Source organism: Panthera pardus, unplaced genomic scaffold, assembly GCF_024362965.1.
Source record: "Panthera pardus isolate Hobbes unplaced genomic scaffold, ASM2436296v1 HiC_scaffold_17, whole genome shotgun sequence".
Lineage (NCBI taxonomy): Eukaryota > Metazoa > Chordata > Mammalia > Carnivora > Felidae > Panthera > Panthera pardus.
This window is the reverse complement of record NW_026526732.1, coordinates 78863932-78883328: the sequence shown is the minus strand read 5'-3', so window position 1 is coordinate 78883328 and position 19397 is coordinate 78863932.

Genomic DNA, 19397 nt, shown 5'->3' with positions numbered 1-19397 from the left:
TGGCTTTTTCAATCAGTTCGGGATTCCCTCAAATACGTGAATATCTGGGCAATCCAAAATGATAAATGTCCACAGTAGCATATTTTTCTGTGTATCAATATTTACAGAATTTTAAAAAGTTTAATTATTATCTTTTCCTTATATTTTATGCCATTTTGTTGAAAATAAAATATTTCTGAGTCTGAATCTATGAATTGAATGTGAATTTTTTATATTTAAATAATATTTGCACTAATATTTGCCTAGTTATTTTCTCAATAGTAAATACTTTTCAAAATAGTAAATACTTTTCAAAACTTTATATAAAAAGATTGCTTTCAATATTTTGAGAAAAAATTCTTCTTAGAATTGCCATGTTCACTTTCTCCCAGCATTAGGTTAGAGATTTTAAAGCTCAAATACACTTTTCCTAAAACAAACAACTACCAATACATGGTTGCTTAATAATACATCGATAACTTAAACCAGCTTTTATTTTACGTGAGAGTAGGTGGCTTATCAAATTTTGGTGTGGCATCTGCATGTTCAAATATAATGTAGGGTTGTAATTTAGCTCATAGTCTTGAAAAAGTAAGCAAAATAATAATCTGATCTTTAAAGAAAGCATATTTTACCATAGCTGACATACTTTTCACTCCTTATACCATCAGAAATTGTGGTGAACAAATAAAATAAAATTGTTGAATGGTTTTATTGGAACATCTTACATATTGGATCACTATAAGAATGAAATTGATATTTAATGTGAAAATATATTTAAAAGTTCCAAGTTCTATTTGTCCATTTGTGTTGTAACTGTAGTGCCATATAGTCATCAAAAGGGTTTTTAAATGTTTTTATTTATTTTTCTGTTATAAATGTAGTATATATTAGTATAGAAGTTTAGAAAATGCAGAAAAGGAATGAGACAAATTTAAAAATCAGTTATGATCCTTCCTTTCAGAAATAACCACTGTTGACCTTTTGATGTATTACTTTTCAGTTTTTTTTCTGTGTCTACATTTACATATGTGTGCATGTATCTGTGTGTTTTATCGTGTACATTACTTAACCTGCTTTTTTTCCCCACAGGATGTGTGTAATGATATGGTTGTGAAGCAAGAAAGGGGCTTTGGATATATTCAAAAGTTACATTATAAATGCTGACTTTTTAAATTTTAGAAGCAAATTTTTATGTGGCCTTGCCTGTTGTAAGGATATATGAGTGAAATCCATCACAGAGCCTTCTTGGCAAGACCTATCCCTGGGTCATTCAGAGGCTGTGCTCCTCAGTTACAGCTTGTCTGTTTCCTGGAAGTCCTCAGATCCTTGTCTGTGATACCAAAATATCTGCTTCTTGCAACACCATACCTCATCATTTGCCAACACAATCTGTTGTAATGAACTTGTATTTTTTCCCTTGTGTTCTTCACACTTTCTGCAAACCACCCCCCCCCCCCCCCGCCACCAACCCCGAATTAAAGGCATTTGATTTTGGCTTCAAGTTAATTTTCCACATACTTTATCCCAATGATTTCTGACTATATTCAGTGGTGAGAGCACTGGATTGTTTGATTTCATTCTTGATCACACTTTAGAAGGATAGATCATTTAACTGTTTTGAGCCTCAGGTTACTCATGATTAAAATGAGGATTTGGGGGGCACCTGGGTGGCTCAGTCGGTTAAGCGTCCGACTTTGGCTCAGGTCATGATCTCACGGTCCGTGAGTTCAAGCCCCGCGTCGGGCTCTGTGCTGACAGCTCGGAGCCTGGAGCCTGCTTCGGATTCTGTGTCTCCCTTTCTCTCTGACCCTCCCCCGTTCATGCTCTGTCTCTCTCTGTCTCAAAAATAAATAAACATTAAAAAAAAATTAAAAAAAAAAATAAATAAAATGAGGATTTGGGTTGTATACTCCTTAAGGTTTTTTTCCATAGCAAACATGGAATGCCTGTGTGTCTATAAAAGCAGTATGAAAGAGTGGAAAGAGCATGGGCTCTGCATCAAAGAAACGTTGGTGCAAATCTTGGAGCTCTGTGACTTTGGCTTTGCTGCTTAGTGTTTCCAAACTTGTGTTTTCTTTTTCATTTGTTTTTCCTTTGCTCCTTTGATTGAATGAATTACACTGCTCTATCTTCGAGTTTGCTGATCCTTTCTCTCCTTTATTTTGTCTGCTGTTGAATCCTTCTCTTGAATTTTTCAGTACAGTTATTCTTCACTGTGTATTTTTATTTGGTATTTTCTTATATTTTCTGTCTCTGTTGAAATTCTTACTTTGTTCATGTATTGTTCTCCTGATCCTGGTGCACATCTTTATGACCATTATTTTGAAAACTTTATAAGGTAAATTGCTTATCTTCATTTCATTAAGGTCTGTTTCTGGGGTTTTATGTTGTTCTTTTGTTTGGAACATATTCCTCTATTTATTTATTTTCCTTGACTCCCTGTATTGGTGTCTGAGCATTAGGTAAAACAGCCACCCCTCTCAGACTTGATGGTATGGTTTCGTGTAAGAGATGAACTTTATCGTTCAGCTAGACCCTAGCTCTTGGTTGTCCCTCAAACCTTTGTGATTGTCCAAGCTTCCTTCCTTGTTCTTGTGGCTCTCAGTTGAGAGTGTCCTAAGATCTGTCAATGTCCCAAAGGGGAGAATCTCAGTTAGTACCTCTATATAGGCTGATTGGAAACCAGACCTTTAGGCTGTAGCTTTAAAAGTATGCAAATAGACCTCTTTTAGGAAGGACTGGCAGCTGGATGTTTCTGCCTGTTCCCTCTGTGCTGAAACCCTGGGGGATAGTCACCATAAGTCCTCCAGAGTGTATTAAGAACTGTTTCTTTGTTTGTGGATCTTGTGGATACAAGCCCCATTGGCTTTCAGATCTAGGTGTTTTGGGGACCTGTCCCTCAGGTGGAGGTCTTAAAGGGTAGCTGTACCCTTCACTCCTCGGGGAGAAGCTGGGTGTTTTAAGTTTCCTCCCAGTTGCATGCTGCTGTGCTGGGGGTGAGGTTTATGGCAAGAGTGAGCCTCTGTCTTTCCTACCCATTTTAATGTGGATTTTTTTTTCTTGTTCACTCATTGTGTAGCAAGTCACTCAGCTAGTTTCTGGATTTCTTTCAGAAGGAATTGTTCTATGTACAGCTGTGGATTCAGTATGTTTATTGGAGGAAGTGAGTTCAGGAGCCTCCTAGGTCATCATCTTGGACCAGAACTCCCCAGGATTGTATTTTCTTATATATCAAAAAAGGATATCGAAATGATTGTGTTGGCTACATGTAACAGAACTCTGACTATAATGGCTTGAACAAGCAAGGGATTTACTTTCCTCATTTACGCTCAAAGTTGTTGTGTTTGCTCCTTCATCTTAATCATTATCCTGGGTTGCTTCTACTTTTCTGCTCCACTATCCTTAGTGTATGGTTTTCTTGTTGAGTGCACCACCAAGCATAATACCCATATTCTAGACAAGAAGAAGGGGAGGATGGGGTTCAAAGGGACATGACAGATTCATTTTCATGAAGAAAACAATCTAACAGGTTTCCACTTCCACATATTTTCTTAGAGCTGTGACACAAAGTTATCTCCAACTACAAGGAATCTAGTACATTGTAGTTTTGCTGAATGTGTTGACATCCTGAATATAATTCAAATTTTTCTATTAAGTAAGAAGACGAGAATAGATAATTGGTAGGCAACATCGGTGTCTGCAACTGGGAAAACTGAACTTTCTTTCATTGTTGGGAGACCATATGAGATGATACATGTGAACATACAGGATACATATGCTTAAATAATGAATACTTCCTGTTTTGTGGTTATTACTATTTTATGCTGAAGCGACTATTTGCACTGATCATGAAAAAGGTGCTTGTGTAATTTAATTATTATTACACTTAAAAATATATATGTATTAAGAATGTAAGAAGTGTCTATTTTTCAGCTCTTTTGCATAAATTCTGTTTTGTTATCCAGTGTAGCTTTAAAGTTATTTTAACTGGACCTATTAGCTAATAAAAATAAAAATAAATAAGTAAATCACAAAAATATGTGTTTAGCTCTTCTGAATGTGAAAAATATAAATGAACGGTAAAACCAGATTAACATGGGGAAATACTTAATACTTTTAGGAGTCTTACTATGGGAGAAAATCCCATCAGGTAGAAAAAGTGACCTCTTATGTAGTGTGGTTCAAAAGGAAATTGGAAAACAAAATTTTCTTTGCAAGTGCATCCTTGCCCCAGTGATTCCCCCTAGTCCTTTTATGAATCTGCCACATGCCTGAAATGCCTATGGTCAGAATCACTATGAGACTATATTTCCACAAGGGTCTTTCTAAAATGTGTTATCTGGAAGGAAATTTTTACTGAGACATTAGCAATCTATGTATATTTTAAATCTTACCAGCAATTGTAGCGGGTTGGGAAAAGGATGATTTGAAACTTAGGGGGAAGTCAGCAGTATGAGGAGATTAAGAGGGACCAAAGGAGGGCAGGTTAGGATTGGAAAGGTCAAACACCATAGAAGATGTAGGTCTGTCTCTTCTTTTAGTGCATCAACAGGCAATACTAATACTGAAGAAGTTCATCCCATCACTTAGGGTTCATAGAGTAGAAAGGATGCATGACTTCAGTTGAACTCAAGGACTCTGATATTTGACAGGAGCTGTGCACAACTCCACGAAATTCTCACAGCGACAAAAAGCTGGCCTCTGCAAATGAGATCTCACGGTGAAGCAATGCCTGCATTCACACTAAGGCACAGGTGCGACAGGAGCGTGGACATAGGAGTGTGCTCTCTGGGGACGATGCCCTGTGGCTCCAGGAGTCCGGACTGGTCGGGAGGAGGCTGTGGTCTCAGGGAGATGCGGAGTATCTCCCGCAGGGTGTGACCGAGCTGTGAGGCAGGCGTGCTTTTAACTAGACTGTTCAATGTTTTACTTGCAATCCACTGTGTTGCAGTAGCATTATTTTGCATGGTCAGGGGGAGCGGAAGCAATATTGAGGGGGTCATATAATTTATTAGCTTAAATGACACTTTGTTTTATAAATCATCTGGCTTGATTTAGTTAGTTTAATCTACAGTTAGATTATATCTTTCATCCATTTGTGTTTCTTAGTCTTTAAAAATTCTCTCTCGTGTTTATTTAGTATGCACCTATTTAGCAAATGCCTTTGTAGCCATTTTATATATTGACAGATTTAACCCTTATGGTAGCCCAGTGAGTTAGGTATTATTATACTCACCACTACAGTGGAGGAAACTGCCACAGAAAGGATGAGCAACTTCCCCAATATCATACAGCTCGCAAGTGGGAGGGCTGACATTCAGATCCATCAGTCTGGCTTTAGGGCCCAAGCCCTAACCCACATTCTAGGCCTTGAGGACCATGCAGCCAGACTGATTCCAGTCTTTTTCTTAGTTATCTTTTGTCTTAAAATCCTGTGCATTCTGGAGTTTTAGCATAGACTATTTTGGTAGTACTTTATTTACAGCTCAGCTTTTTTTTTTGTGCATATAAATCCACAACTATGACGTTAAATTGATCAGGTGTTAGTTTTGTTCATTGAAGTAGCAATATTTTCACTTCACTTTCAAAAGGTGAATAAAGGTGCAGAATCTCTACATAGTCCCAGAATTATATCATCTCCTCTTATAACTTCCATAAAAATAATCATCTCCAAACCCATTAAACATTTGGATACAAAAACAACAATATAAAAAAGCTGGCAGTGGCAGGCAATAAGCTACTCCATATGGTCAGTGCATCAGTGGTTTGTATCCCAGTGCAAGAGTCTTCTTGTGGAAAAAAGAATTTTTTTTAACCTTCCTAATACCAGAGGACACCTCAATTTTTATATTCAGTGAGTTGACAATTGCTGTAACCTTTCAAATATTATTTCTAGGGCAAACTAGAGGGACCCAAGAGTGAGTCAGGAATGAGAATTTAAAGAAGTGGCAACTTGAACAAATTGTATAAATATATAAATATGTGGCCTTCAGCCAAATAGAATCATACTTCAGTTTTTTGGAGACGAGCCCCTGTTTGTGTTCAGAGGGCTGCTGGTGTTGGAGCTGGTACTTACCAGCTCACAAGAGCACTGAATGTTTACATTTCCTCCACCCACCCTCTATATTCAGTGACTCATGTTGTAGCTTGAAATTGGCCCTGGCTGAGTATTTACACCATGGAAATCAGGAAACAGTGGAAATCAGGGCCTTTTCTTTCTCCCCAGAGACGGTTGCCAAACATTTACAAACATACCACTGGGTGCTTGGATACATAATGAATGCATGGTATTTAAAAATGTCCCTCTAATAAATTGAAAAGAAACAAACAGTTAGACAATAGAGAGAAATATAACCTCTTTGACTTAGCTTTACTTATTTTTTCATGCTATTTTTTTTTTGTTATTGAAAGCCTGCCTATCTTAGGAGGAAGATAATCGGTCCTAAGAACACAAAATTCACCACTGAACCTTGTAACAAGACCTCACAAAACACAATCTCTGTCAGCCTTGGAAAGCTTTGTCAGGAACAGAGCCCTCTTTGGGTTTTCATTTCCATTTTTCAGCAGACATTTACAAAGAAAAATTACTTCCTACTGAGTATCCATTAGCCTCCAGCACTGATGCTAATGAGCAAACTGCAAGTGAGCTGGAGAGCAAATGGATGTGAGTCACCAAAGACACTTAGCCAGCGCTTCCTGCTCGACCTCCTGCGTCACTGCAAAGACTCTTGTTCCTTACCAGCCTGGGGAAAAAGTCACAGGCTCACAGTTGTACATCGCTGGGAGAGCTGCTGATCTGAAAGAGCTCCCTTAAGAGGACACGCTGATTTGTACTCTTGAAATCATCTGTGCACGTACCTCCCCGTATATGGGGTCTGCATCCAGGTAGAAATGTTCTGAAATGAATAGCATTAAGCTAAGAGCACAGAGCCTTCTAAAATGCATTGCTTTATCAAGAACAGAGAGTCAAATGGGATTGAGAGCAAACCTGCTTTTTTTCTGTACAAATATAAAGACACGGCACTAAGAGGTAATACTGAGAGCTCACCGAGCAGCCACAAGTAGGAAACCAGTAAATGCTGCCCTTCAGGGACAGCTGGGTGGGAGTTTGTCTGTTAGTTTATTTTTGTTTTGTGCCTTGCTAATGGCTGATGAAATGGAAGAGAGGAAGGAGAAGTCTGTGACTCTAGGGTTTCCCTCAGAATGCTTCACCTGTTGAATAGTCAACAAGCAGCAGATGGAAGGAAAAGATTTCTGATTAGCCTCTGGGAAGGCAGTGGCACGCTCTGTGTACAGGAGATACTGATGGGAACAAAGAGTAACTTCAAGTTTGTGTTACTTGAACAAACGACGCTGATGCCTTGATGACTGGCTAAGCGTTCACCGAGAGACATGTTTATTTTTAAGAATGATTTTTGTCATCCAGGAGGAGGTGAGCATGATGAAACAAAACTTTGCTTCAGCGGGAGCTCGTGCAATGCTTGAAGCTAATTTATGTGTTTATATTCTCCTTGGTTTCAAAAAATTATTTAAGCCACTCTGAAAGAATAATGATACAACCAAGTAACGAAGTGAGCGAAAGAGAAAACTAAGGTGAAAAAATAGCAAATACGGGTGAGGTGAGTTCACAGTTTGCTTGACTGAGGCTTTCTTTGCTAGAGGTGGGCCAGAGCTTTGGTTTAAGTTTTTAGGAAGTCAAGGTAGAGAAGACAATATGATGAGTTATTGATTGAGTGTCTACGCGAGGTAAATGAACCAGTTGCTCAGGCAAAGCACTGCTAATCTACACTGACTAATAAGAAAAATTTGACTGGAGAGGTCAGTGAACATTCCCCAGTTGGGAGGGGCACTGCGTAATAACTATTCGGGTCTGATAGACATTGCCTTTAATTAATTTCTTGAAGGACATTACATTTAAAATATACTGATTAACATTTTAGCACTGGAAGTACCCAAAATTATACTTAACAATGCCTTCCAAAAAAAGCCCCCAACCCCCTAACACCCCTAAATGTTAGGACATCTAAATGACAACCATTTTAAATAGTTAGCAAAATTAATGGAGAGGAACCTTCTACTTTTATGGTTGTAAAATGACATATCAGTCTAAGCTGAGTAGCAGTAAAAATACTCAATGCTGAAAAGATGGATAGGCTTTAGAGGCAGGTCTTTTATTATTACAGTACCTCCCTGGCAGTTGTAACTGTGGGTGCTCAGAAGAATCAAAGCAAAGCGACCCTGACCTGCAGATGTCGTCACAGAACACTTCTTTCTTACCCAACTTCACATTTTAAACTAAAAGCGGCTGCTTGTTGGTGAGGCAGTATTTATCTTTATCTCTGCCCGTCCTTTTTCTGTTTTAAGGACCACTGCAGACTGAAACTCATCCAGGGCTCAGCTGTGCATAAAAATGTGGATGTTTAAACATTAGCCTATTTTTCTCTTATTTTATACTGCATTCAACTTTTATCTTGCCACTTCAGCCCATAATTTAAAACAACCTAGAGGGTACCTGGATGGCTCAGATGGTTAAGCATCCGGCTTCGGCTCAGGTCACGACCTCACAGTTGTGGGTTCGAGCTCTGTGTCAGGCTCTGTGCTGACAGCTCAGAGCCTGGAGCCTGCTTTGGATTCTGTGTCTCCCTCTCTCTCTGCCCCTCCCCTGCTCATGCTCTCTCTCTGTCTCAAAAATAAATAAAAACATTAAAAAAAATTTTTAAATAAATAAAACAACCTGAAAGATGGACTTAACTGTACCTTCAGCTCCAGAAAAATATGATCCAGTGGTTCTTTATGTCGACTAATAGTGTGGACTAGGAGAGGAGATGGGAGGTATTGATCAGGAACAGGTGGGGCTTAAGAATACCCTGGCAAAGAGTGGGGATATCTTTTCCTTTACACAGGAAAGATGGAAAAGCTTGCACAGACTTTGAGCAAATGGATGTTGCAGCCAGGAGGAAAAACAATCAAGAGATTCTGGCTACATTGTTTCCACATACTCACAAAACTCAGAGCCACTCTATTGATTCTCAGATATTGTGAGGCCAAGCGTACCTGAGAAGCTTGTTAATGTGCTGATTTCTGAACCTGGGAGTCAGAGATTCTGCACCAAAAAATTAGGGAGGGCAAGGACAGTGGTGAGGGGCAGGGAGAGACCTGCAGAAATATAATTTTGGGAGTCATTTCAAGTTGATACGATGCAGGTGATTCACAGACTCTATTTTATCTTATATCCTTTTCCCTTTTATTTCAGTGCCCTTGTTCTTATTCTTTCACCTGTGTGTGACTACAGAAACTTTTTGCTTTTGATTCAAAACTCTATACATTCAGAACGAACCTGTGCCATCTGCTCTTTTCACTGCCCCAAGCACCAATAGTATCTGCTGTCTTCCATCTATTTACCCACATCTGTCTGTATCTCTTTTATTTCCAAAACAGGATACCTATATAATACACTAAACCATTGGTTTTTTCCCCCATTTACTAACAAATCTTGAAGTTCTTTCTACAATAGCCTATACATATGCAGACCCTTGTTCTTAGTGCTACATGTATTTACGTAACTGGATGCATAAAACATTTAATCATTGCTTTAGTGGCATAAACTGAGCTTGTTTTTATTTTTTTCCTATGACAAGAAACTATACAATAAGCATGCTTGTACTGGGTCTGGATGAACATTGAGAATATCTCTATACAGTAAAATCTTAGAAATATAACAGATTAAAGACTGTGCATTTATTTTTTTATTTTTCTATTCTATTTTTAATTATCATTTCTCTTTAATCTGAAACAGTTCCCCAGCTACTTTTGTTATTCATGACATTGACATTTTGTTATTCATGACGGTTTTTAGGGTCCAGACCAGTTGTTTTCCAGAATGTTCTACAATTCAGATTTTTCAAATGTTTAGATTCAGTTTAAACACTCTGAGCACAAGTGCTATGCAGAAGAATTTGTGTCCTCAGTGTATCAACAATTAAAGACTATGTGCATTTAAAAAGCTTTGATTATTGTTCAAAATTTTCCTCCAAAATGTTACTCTAAATCATATTCGCACCAAAGTGTCTTTTCTCCAAGTGTCATCAATATTGAATACAATCAAACTTCAACATTCTTGGCTAAAATGAAGAGCTCAGGAAACAACAGATGTTGGCAAGGGTGTGGAGAAAGGAGAACCCTCTTACACTGTTGGTGGGAATGCCGACCAGTGTAGCCATTCTGGAGAACAGTATGAGATTCCTCAAAAAATTAAAAATAGAGCTACCTTATGACCCAGAAATTACAGTACTAAGTATTTATACAAAGGATACAAAAATGCTGATTTGAGGGGGCACATGCACCCCAATGTGTAGAGCAGCATAATCAACAATAGCCGAAGTATGGAAAGAGCCCAAATGTCCATTGACTGATGAATGAATAAAGAAGATGTGGTTTATACATACAATGGAATATTACTTGGTGGTCAAAAAGAATGAAATCTTGCCATTTGCAGCAACATGGATGGAACTAGAATGTACTATGCTAAGTGAAATTAGTCAGTCAGAGAAAGCCAAATATCATATGATTTTACTCATATGTGAAATTTAAGAAACAAGGCAGATGAACATAGGGGAAGGGAAGGAAAAAAGATAAAAACAGAGAAGGAGGAAAACCATGAGAGATTCTTAAATACAAAGAGCAACCTGAGGGTTGCTGGAGGGTTGTTGGGTGGGGGGATGGGCTAAATGGGCGATGGACATTAAGGAGGGCACTTGTTGGGATGAGCACTGGGTGTTATATGGAAGTGATGAATCACCAAATTCTATTCCTGAAACCATTTAAAAAATTAATCAATTAAAAACAAAACTTCAACATTCTTGCCAATCATAGAAATTTAAAAAACTCATTTTATTTGCATTTTAAAAATTATGAATAAGGCAGATCTTTTTATTGTTTATAAGCCAACTATATCTTTTTTAAAAGGTAAATCAGAGTTTTATTTTGCAGTCTTAAACTATTGAACACAGACCTATGCCGTATATTTCTTTTACATTCCCTTCCTTTTCATTTTGACAGTTTAAACCTACAGAAAACTTTTAAGAGTACTACAATGAACATCCCTGTATCTTTTACGTAGATTTATTACATTTTAACATTTGCCATGTTCTTGTTCTTGGTCTCTCCCTCCATAGACACACACACACACACACACACACACACACACACACACACACTTTTTTTTCCTGAACTATTTGAAAGTAAAGTGAAATCATCATGCTACTTTAGCCATAGAGAACTTTATTTACAACTTAAAGGCAAAGACATTTTAAAAAATAAATATAATACCATTATTACAAAAAAATTAAAATGTTAATCATATAATCATATCTTTGATCATTTTTCCATTGAGTTATGTAGTTTTTAGCATATTATTATGAGAATGCTTAGAAAGTTAATCAACTAATTCTTTTTTATCATCTATATTGAAAGATTTTTCAGATACGTTTTGGTTTTGCATTTATTTTTTTCCTAAAATATAGAAAAGTTTGTCAAGAAATGTGAAAAGTCTGCAATTTTACTTTGCTTTTTTTTTTTTTTAATTTCACCCTGCTTTTAATCTAAGTTCCATAGTTTCATAATTGCTGGTAGAAGACATGCATATCCTGGGTCAGAGATGATAGACAGTGTATTACTCACCACAAAAGCAGTAGCAAAAGTGTCAACACTTTTGCATGATTACCCTGAGTCCCAATCTCACAAGTGACACAAAAATGGCCGGATGACCCCTGCACAAAGAGTAGGATGTATTTCAAGAGAGGAACCTTGAACTCAGGGAACCTAAATATTTTATAATGGGCAGCAACATGTCTGCCCTTTGCTCTAAAGCATGGTTTCTTCATCTCAGCCCTATTGACATTTTGGGCCAGACTATTCTTTGTTGTGGGCGCTGTCCTGTACATTGTAGGATATTTAGCAGCTCCCTGGCCTTTGCCCACTAGATGCCAGTAGCACCCTTAGTCATAGCAATCACAAATATCCTTAGACATTGCCAAATGTCTCGTGAGAGTCAAAATCACCCTCAGTTGAGAACCATTGCTTTAAAAGGAAACATTGTTACTATCTTCGAAGATTGGTCACTATACAAACATTCTTGAAGTGATAGTTTGGAACAAAGGGTAGTAGTCATGCTTTTCTCATAAGATGTGTAGGTGTGTGAGACCCATGGAGAACTGTCTCCAAACACACTCAAATATATGTATGTTATCTTCATATCAAAACCCTGCGTAAATTTCTCTGCATAATAAAAATTTTAGTATGATGGTCTTTAATATATTTTGAGTATATTTTTAATGTGAAGCTGAGATGATAAGGGACACATCTACTCACAGTCTTTCTCATAAAATATGCTCTATAACACAAAGGGTCTCTAATCTCCTTTACAGAATCTTCATTTAATCAATAACCTTGTGATAAGGGGACTGTTGTTTTGGAGAAGATGCAAAGAAGAAAACCAAGGTTTAGCTGATGTATGTATTACCAGCTTTCAGAAAAGAGATGTACTGCTTTAATTAATAACAACATCTTTCCCTAGAATACTGTATATTATACAGATATTTTTAAAATATTGACTTGAGGAGATCAATTTATTAGGCTGTAAATTACAAGCAATTTACATTTACAATTTACAAATAAAAATACAAAGCAGTTAGAAGAAATTGGTTGATTTGAGTAGTCAGTAGAGAAATAAAGAAAGAAGGTAAAAATTAGGTCTTGGAGGTGTTACAACCAAGGCACAAAGATGTTTCTGCCAATTACAGTCCCATAGTTTATTCTAAACCTGTGTTTCACAGTATTTTTTAAGATCTCAGGAAAATTGTTACATTTAAGATATTTCCAAACTCTGAGGTGCCTGGGTGGCTCAGTTGGTTAAGCATCTGACTTCGGCTCAGGTCATGATCTCGTGGTCTGTGAGTTCGAGCCCCACGCCGGGCTCTGTGCTGAGAGCTCAGAGCCTGGAGCCTGCTTCAGATTCTGTGTCTCCCCCTCTCTCTGCCCCTCCCATGCTCATGCTCTGTCTCTCTCTGTCTCTCAATAATAAATAAACATTTAAAAAAAAGATATTTCCAAACTCTAAAGGGAATATATATTTTGACTAATCAATGTTTTTAAATGTTCATGTAAATATATTGCCATTTTATTTCTGTAAAATAACATATTCAAGCTTAGCTTTTTTTTCCTGAGAATCTTTGTTAAGAATAGATGCAGGAGATGTTTACTTCTGGATGGCATGTATTAGTTGATGGCAGGCCAGTGCCTCCATGAAAGTGAGTGAAGGCCAGAGAAATTGTGAAATCATTTTTTAAAGCCATCAGAGAATGGTGAAAACAACAAGGATTACATGAGCCAAAATGACTGTGGTGAAAGGATTTTCTCAGGTGACCTGATGATGTGCAGTGGATCTCTCCTAGGACTTGCTTGGGGAAAAGAGAAACCAGCAAAACTTTCACTGATTGTGCAGGGCTGGTGTGACAAACCGGAAACACGGGAGGCCGAGGAAGCACATATGCCTTTTCCCGCTGGACATGATGTAAGGTCTAGTTCTGTGAGAGGGTTGCCTGAAACTATTACAAGGTAGAGTGAAATCTCTGAAATCTCTGCAGTGTCACAGTGCCTCGGAGGAAACAGGACTTACTGCAGGTGGCATCCAGAATTAGGACGTTGTTAATTTCCTTTTCAAGATGCTTACCAGATTTGGAAGGTAGTTGGAGATTGGAAGGTAGAGTCAAGCTGTGAAATCCTGAAGGGGAGATCTGGATCTTCCTAGAATCTCAGGGCTGAGGAGAAGGACACTCAATCAAAATCCCAGAAGGGTCACATCTTAGGAAACGAGAGAGCTAGATATAGACACAGATTTACTACAACTAAAACTGAACCGTGCCATAACTCAATCTCTGATTTGGATTGGGCTCATCTGTTCTTTATCCTATTTGCCTGAAAGGAATGGGGGAATTCTGCCTGGTAGTAGATAATATCATCCAGAGCCTATAGAGTTTTTATATTTACGCTATGTCTTACATGCAATAAACAATTACTAGACGTATGAAAAGATAAGAATATGTGACAATCAAGAAAAAATAGATGATAAAAACGGGTTCAGGAATTATCCAAATATTGAATTTAGAGGAGAATCAAATGTCAGGAGGTGTACGATTCAGGAATGTAGAAAGCTAGAGAGAGTTTAGCTTTTACCTTTGCGATAAAAAAAAAAAAGACCAACAAATCAGAAGTTTACAACTTTTCTTGGACCCATTAGAGAACTTAAATAGACACTTTATGAAAGAGGATATCTGGGGCACCCGGGTGGCTTAGTCGGTTAAGTGTCTGACTTCGGCTCAGGTTGTGATCTCTCCACTTGTGAGTTTGAGCCCTGCATTGGGCTCTGTGCTGATAGCACAGGAGCCCAGGGTCTGTTTCGGATTCTGTGTCTCCCTCTCTCTCTCTGCCCGTCACCCGCTCATGTCCCCTCAATCTCTCTCTCTCTCTCTCTCTCTCTCTCTCTGTCTCTCTCTCTCAAAAAAGAGGATATCCAAATGGCCAATCAAGGGTTGGGTAAATAGATTCTGGCCACTTGTGAAAACTGAAAGTCACAGGTAAAAGTATACATATAGGGATGGGTAAGGAATGGTGTTACTTATACAATCTACCAAAGTGCTCTTCTCTCTGTGGCCAATTTTCATCCTCTTCTGCTGGAGACTGGCTTCCTCCGCAGGATAAACAGTCTCTAGCTTTTGAGCTTTATACCCTTTATGCTCTGCATCAGAATTGGGCTGGCCACCTTTTTTTTTTTTTCCTCTTAGGACAATCTCTGAAGGATGATTTGGACGGGACTGATTTGGCCAGCTGCCTATACCTCATCCTTACAACATTTTGGCCAGGGATTTGAGGTGATAGACTAAGTCATGGCTTCTAGCCACCCATGTCAGTGCTTTTGGAGCATTCTTAGTGCAAGGAAAATCATTTTAACCAAATCACTCAGCTAATTTTTATTTAAAATATTCTGTGTTTAAAGAATCCAAAATATTTAGCACCTGTATTTGGAACAGTGTCTGACATTTAGGCATTCAACGAATCTTGTTTGATGAGTTTCACTTAACAAATATTTATTGAATGAGCCTTGTTTGCCAAGCACTATATTAGGTTGTGGGGATAAGGTAGAGAATTAAGGCAACAAACTCCTTTTTGTAGTTAATATATGTTGTGGGGGATAAATGGATGAGTATAATGGGTCTTTATAGAGAATGCTGGAAATTGTAAGAAAATTTGATTTGTGAATAATTTAGGTTACATGTTGTGACAGAGCATCCAAACACATAATTGGCCTTTTTCCTAGAGCACATAATGACTCTGATATTACTGAAAATGTAGATCTTCCAGGAGAGACTTCTGTCATACTGTTTATTTATTCCACAGAGTGATTATTTAGGTGGGGCAAATCTTGTCATGCTAAAAGCATAGACCTCAAATCAGTTGAACTGAAATTGCTTTTCTTTCTAATGTAAATATAACTTTTTAATTGAGTGTCCACAACTCAGAGGGAATATAAAATACATTTTTTTTCTCTAATCACTGCTTCCAACTATGCTTCAGTAAATTATTTGTTTCAATCCTGTAATAAAAAATAGATTTTATAATTTTTAATGCAAATTTAATACAAAATTATTGACTGTATTCCCTATGTTGTACTTCTCATCCCTGTGAATTATTTATTCTATAACTAGAATTTTGTGTGGCTTAACCCCTTCACCTGTTTCACCTATTTTTTCATTTATTTTTAAAATTACTTTTCAATCTTAGGAATCCACTCATTGCAATTCAAACACCAAATTCAAATCCCATCAAAGATTTTTCTCCTTTTTGCTATTGACTATATGTATGCATAAAAACAGTCTATTAGAACACTCCACAGAGACAAAATGGACCCCAACCCAAAGTTTGTTTAGATATGCTGACCTATGATGCCACACATGCACCAAGAGGGTACTAAAAGTTAATTACTCATGTGATAGGGCTTTATAGGGAGAGCAGAGAAGCTCCCTAGCATGTCCAAATAGAGTTCAGGAAGTCTAAGAGTCGGGAAAGGAGTTTGAAAGTGGGGAAAGGAGATTGGCTTGGTTTTTTATTGTGGTTAGGGAGTAGAGCTAGGATGAAGGTTCCCTTGAGGACAGAGGTTTAATTGGTTTGAACTTCCTGCTGGCACCAAAGAAAGAAGTACCCGACTTATCCTATCAGTTTGCTAATTGTGGGGCAGAAGGGAGGAGGAGTGGTGGGACCTGACAACCATCAGTAGTCAAACATCAGAAATGGAGTCAGACTCTTTATTACACAATCTAAGAAAGGTCCTCCTCTCTCTTTCTGTTTCTGGTTCTCCATTTGGGAAGAGAAAAATATTAAATAAAATAATAGAATCTTTAAAATAATCTGAATTCATTCTGAACATATGGCAAACAATTATTTAAAAACTTTAACACAACTGAATAGCAAAAAACCAAACAATGTGATTTGAAAAGTAGGCAGAAGACATAAAAAGACATTTCTCTAAAGAAGACATACCAATGACTAGCAGGTACATGCAAAGGTGCTCAACATCACTGATCATCAGGGAAATGCAAATCACAACCACACTGAGATGTCACCATGTACTTGTTAGAATGCCTATTATTAAAAAGATAAGAAATAATGGTGAAGATGTGGAGAAAAGAGAGCCATTATGCACTATTGGTAGGAATATAAATTGGTTCAGCCACTATGGAAAACAGTGTGGAGGTTCCTAAAAAAATTAAAAAGGGAACTACTGTATGATCCAGCAATTCCTCTTGTGGGTATGTATTCCAAGGGAATGAAAACAGGATACTAAAATGAATGTGAGACACCACATTGAGAAAAGCAAGGAAAGGATAAGAACCATATGATCCTCTCAACAGATGCAGAAAAAACATTTGACAAAATACAACATCCTTTATTTAGATAAAAACCCTACAAAAGTATGGATAGAAGGGACTTACCTCAACATTATATGACATTATATGGCATATATGACAGACCTACAGCTAATATCCTCAATGGGGGAAAACTAAGAGCTTTTCCCCTAAGGTCAAGTACACGATCGAGGTGTCCATTCTCACCACTGCTATTCAACATAGCATTGGAAGTCCTAGCCTCAGCAATCAGACAATAAAAAGAAATAAAAGGGATCCAAATCAACAAGGAAGAAGTTAAACTTTCAGTCTCCCTAGACAGCATGGTACTCTGCATGGAAAACCTGAAAGACTCCACCAAAAAACTGCTAGAACTGATAACATGAATTCAGCAAAGTTGCAGGGTATAAAATCAATGTACAGAAATATGTTACATTTCCATACACCAGTAATGAAGCAGCAGAAAGAGAATTCAAGGAATGTGTCCTATTTACAATTGGAGCCAAAATGATAAGATGCCCAGGAATAAACCTAACCAAAGAGGTAAAAGATTTGAACTCTGAAAACTGTAGAATATTTATGAGAGAAGTTGAAGAAGCCACAAAGAAATGTAAAAAACATTTCACGCTCATGGATTAGAAGAACAAATATTGTTAACATGTTGATACTCCCCAAAGCAATCTACACATTCAATGCAATCCTTATCAAAATAACACCAGCATTCTTCACAGAGCTAGAACAAACAATTCTAAAATTTGTATGAGTCCAGAAAAGACCCTGAATAGCCAAAGTAATGTTGAAAAAGAAAACCAAAGATGGAGACATCACAACCCCAGACTTAAAGCTGTATTACAAAGCTGTAATCATCAAGACAGTATGGCAGTGGCACAAAAATAGACACAAAGATCAATGGAGCAGAATAGAGAACCCAGAAATGGACCCACAAATGTATAGCTGACTCATCTTTGACAAATCAGGAATGAATATCCAATGTAAAAAAGACAGTCTCTTCAACAAATGGTGTTGAGAAAACTGGGCAGCAACATGCCGAAGAATGAAACGGCCACTTTCGTACACCATGCACAAAAATAAATTCAAAATGGATGAAAGACTTAAATGTGAGACAGGAAGCCATCAAAAATCCTTGAAGAGAAGACAGGCAGCAACCTCTCTGCCCTCAGCCATAGCAGCTTCTTACTAGACATGTCTCTGGAGGCAAGGGAAACAAAAGCAAAAATGAACTATTGGGACTTCATCAAGACAAAAAGCTTCTGCACAGCTAGGGAAACAATAAATAGGCAACCAACAGAATGGGAGAAGATATTTGTAAATGACATATCAGATGAAGGCCTAGTATCCCAAATCAATAAGAACTTAACCAAATTCGACACCCCCAAAAAACAAATAATCCGGTTAGGAAATGGGAAGAAGACATGAACAGACCATTTTCCAAAGAAGACATACAAATGGCTAACAGACACATGAAAAAATGCTCCACATCACTCATCATCAGGGAAATACAAATCAAAACCACAATGAGATACCACCTTAAACCTGTCAGAATGGCAAAAATGAACAACTCAGGCAACAACAGGTGTCGGTGAGGATGCAGAGCAAGGGTGACTTTCTTGTCCTGTTGGTGGGAATGAAAACTGGTGCAGCCACTGTGGAAGACAGTATGGAGTTTCCCCAGAAAGTTAAAGAGAATTACCCTACAATCCAGCAACTGCATTACTAGGTATTTATTCAAAGGATACAATAATACTGATTCAAAGGGGCACCTGCACCCCAATGTGTAGAGCAGCATAATCAACAATAGCCAAAATATGGAAAGAGCCCACATGTCCATTGACTGATGAATGGATAAAGAAGATGTGGTATATATGTACCGTGGAATATTACTCAGCCATCAAAAAGAATGAAATCTTGCCATTTGAAATGATGTGGATGGAACTACAGTGCATTTTGCAAAGCAAAATAAGTCAGTGAGAGGAAGACAAATACCATATGATTTCACTAATATGTGGAATTTAAGAAACAGAACAGATGAACACAAGGGAAGGGAAGGATAAGTAAAATAAGAGAGTCAGGCAAACTATAAGAGACTCCTGTGCAAACTGAGGGTTGCTGGAGGGGAAGTGGGTGGGGGGGATGGGCTAAATCGGCAATTGGCATTAAGGAGGGATGAGCACTGGGTGTTATATGTAAGTGATCAATCACTAAATTCTACTCCTGAAACCAATACTACACTATATGTTAACTGTCTTGAATTTAAATACAACTTGGAAGAAAAAAAACCCAGGATATTAACAAGATACCTGCACTCTCATATTCATGAGGCATTATTTCACAATAGCCAAGATACGGAAACATACTTGATACATGGAAGAAGTGGTGGCAGGTGAGAATACTTTGTTGAGATGAGAAACCAGGAAACCAAAATATTATCCCTCCTAT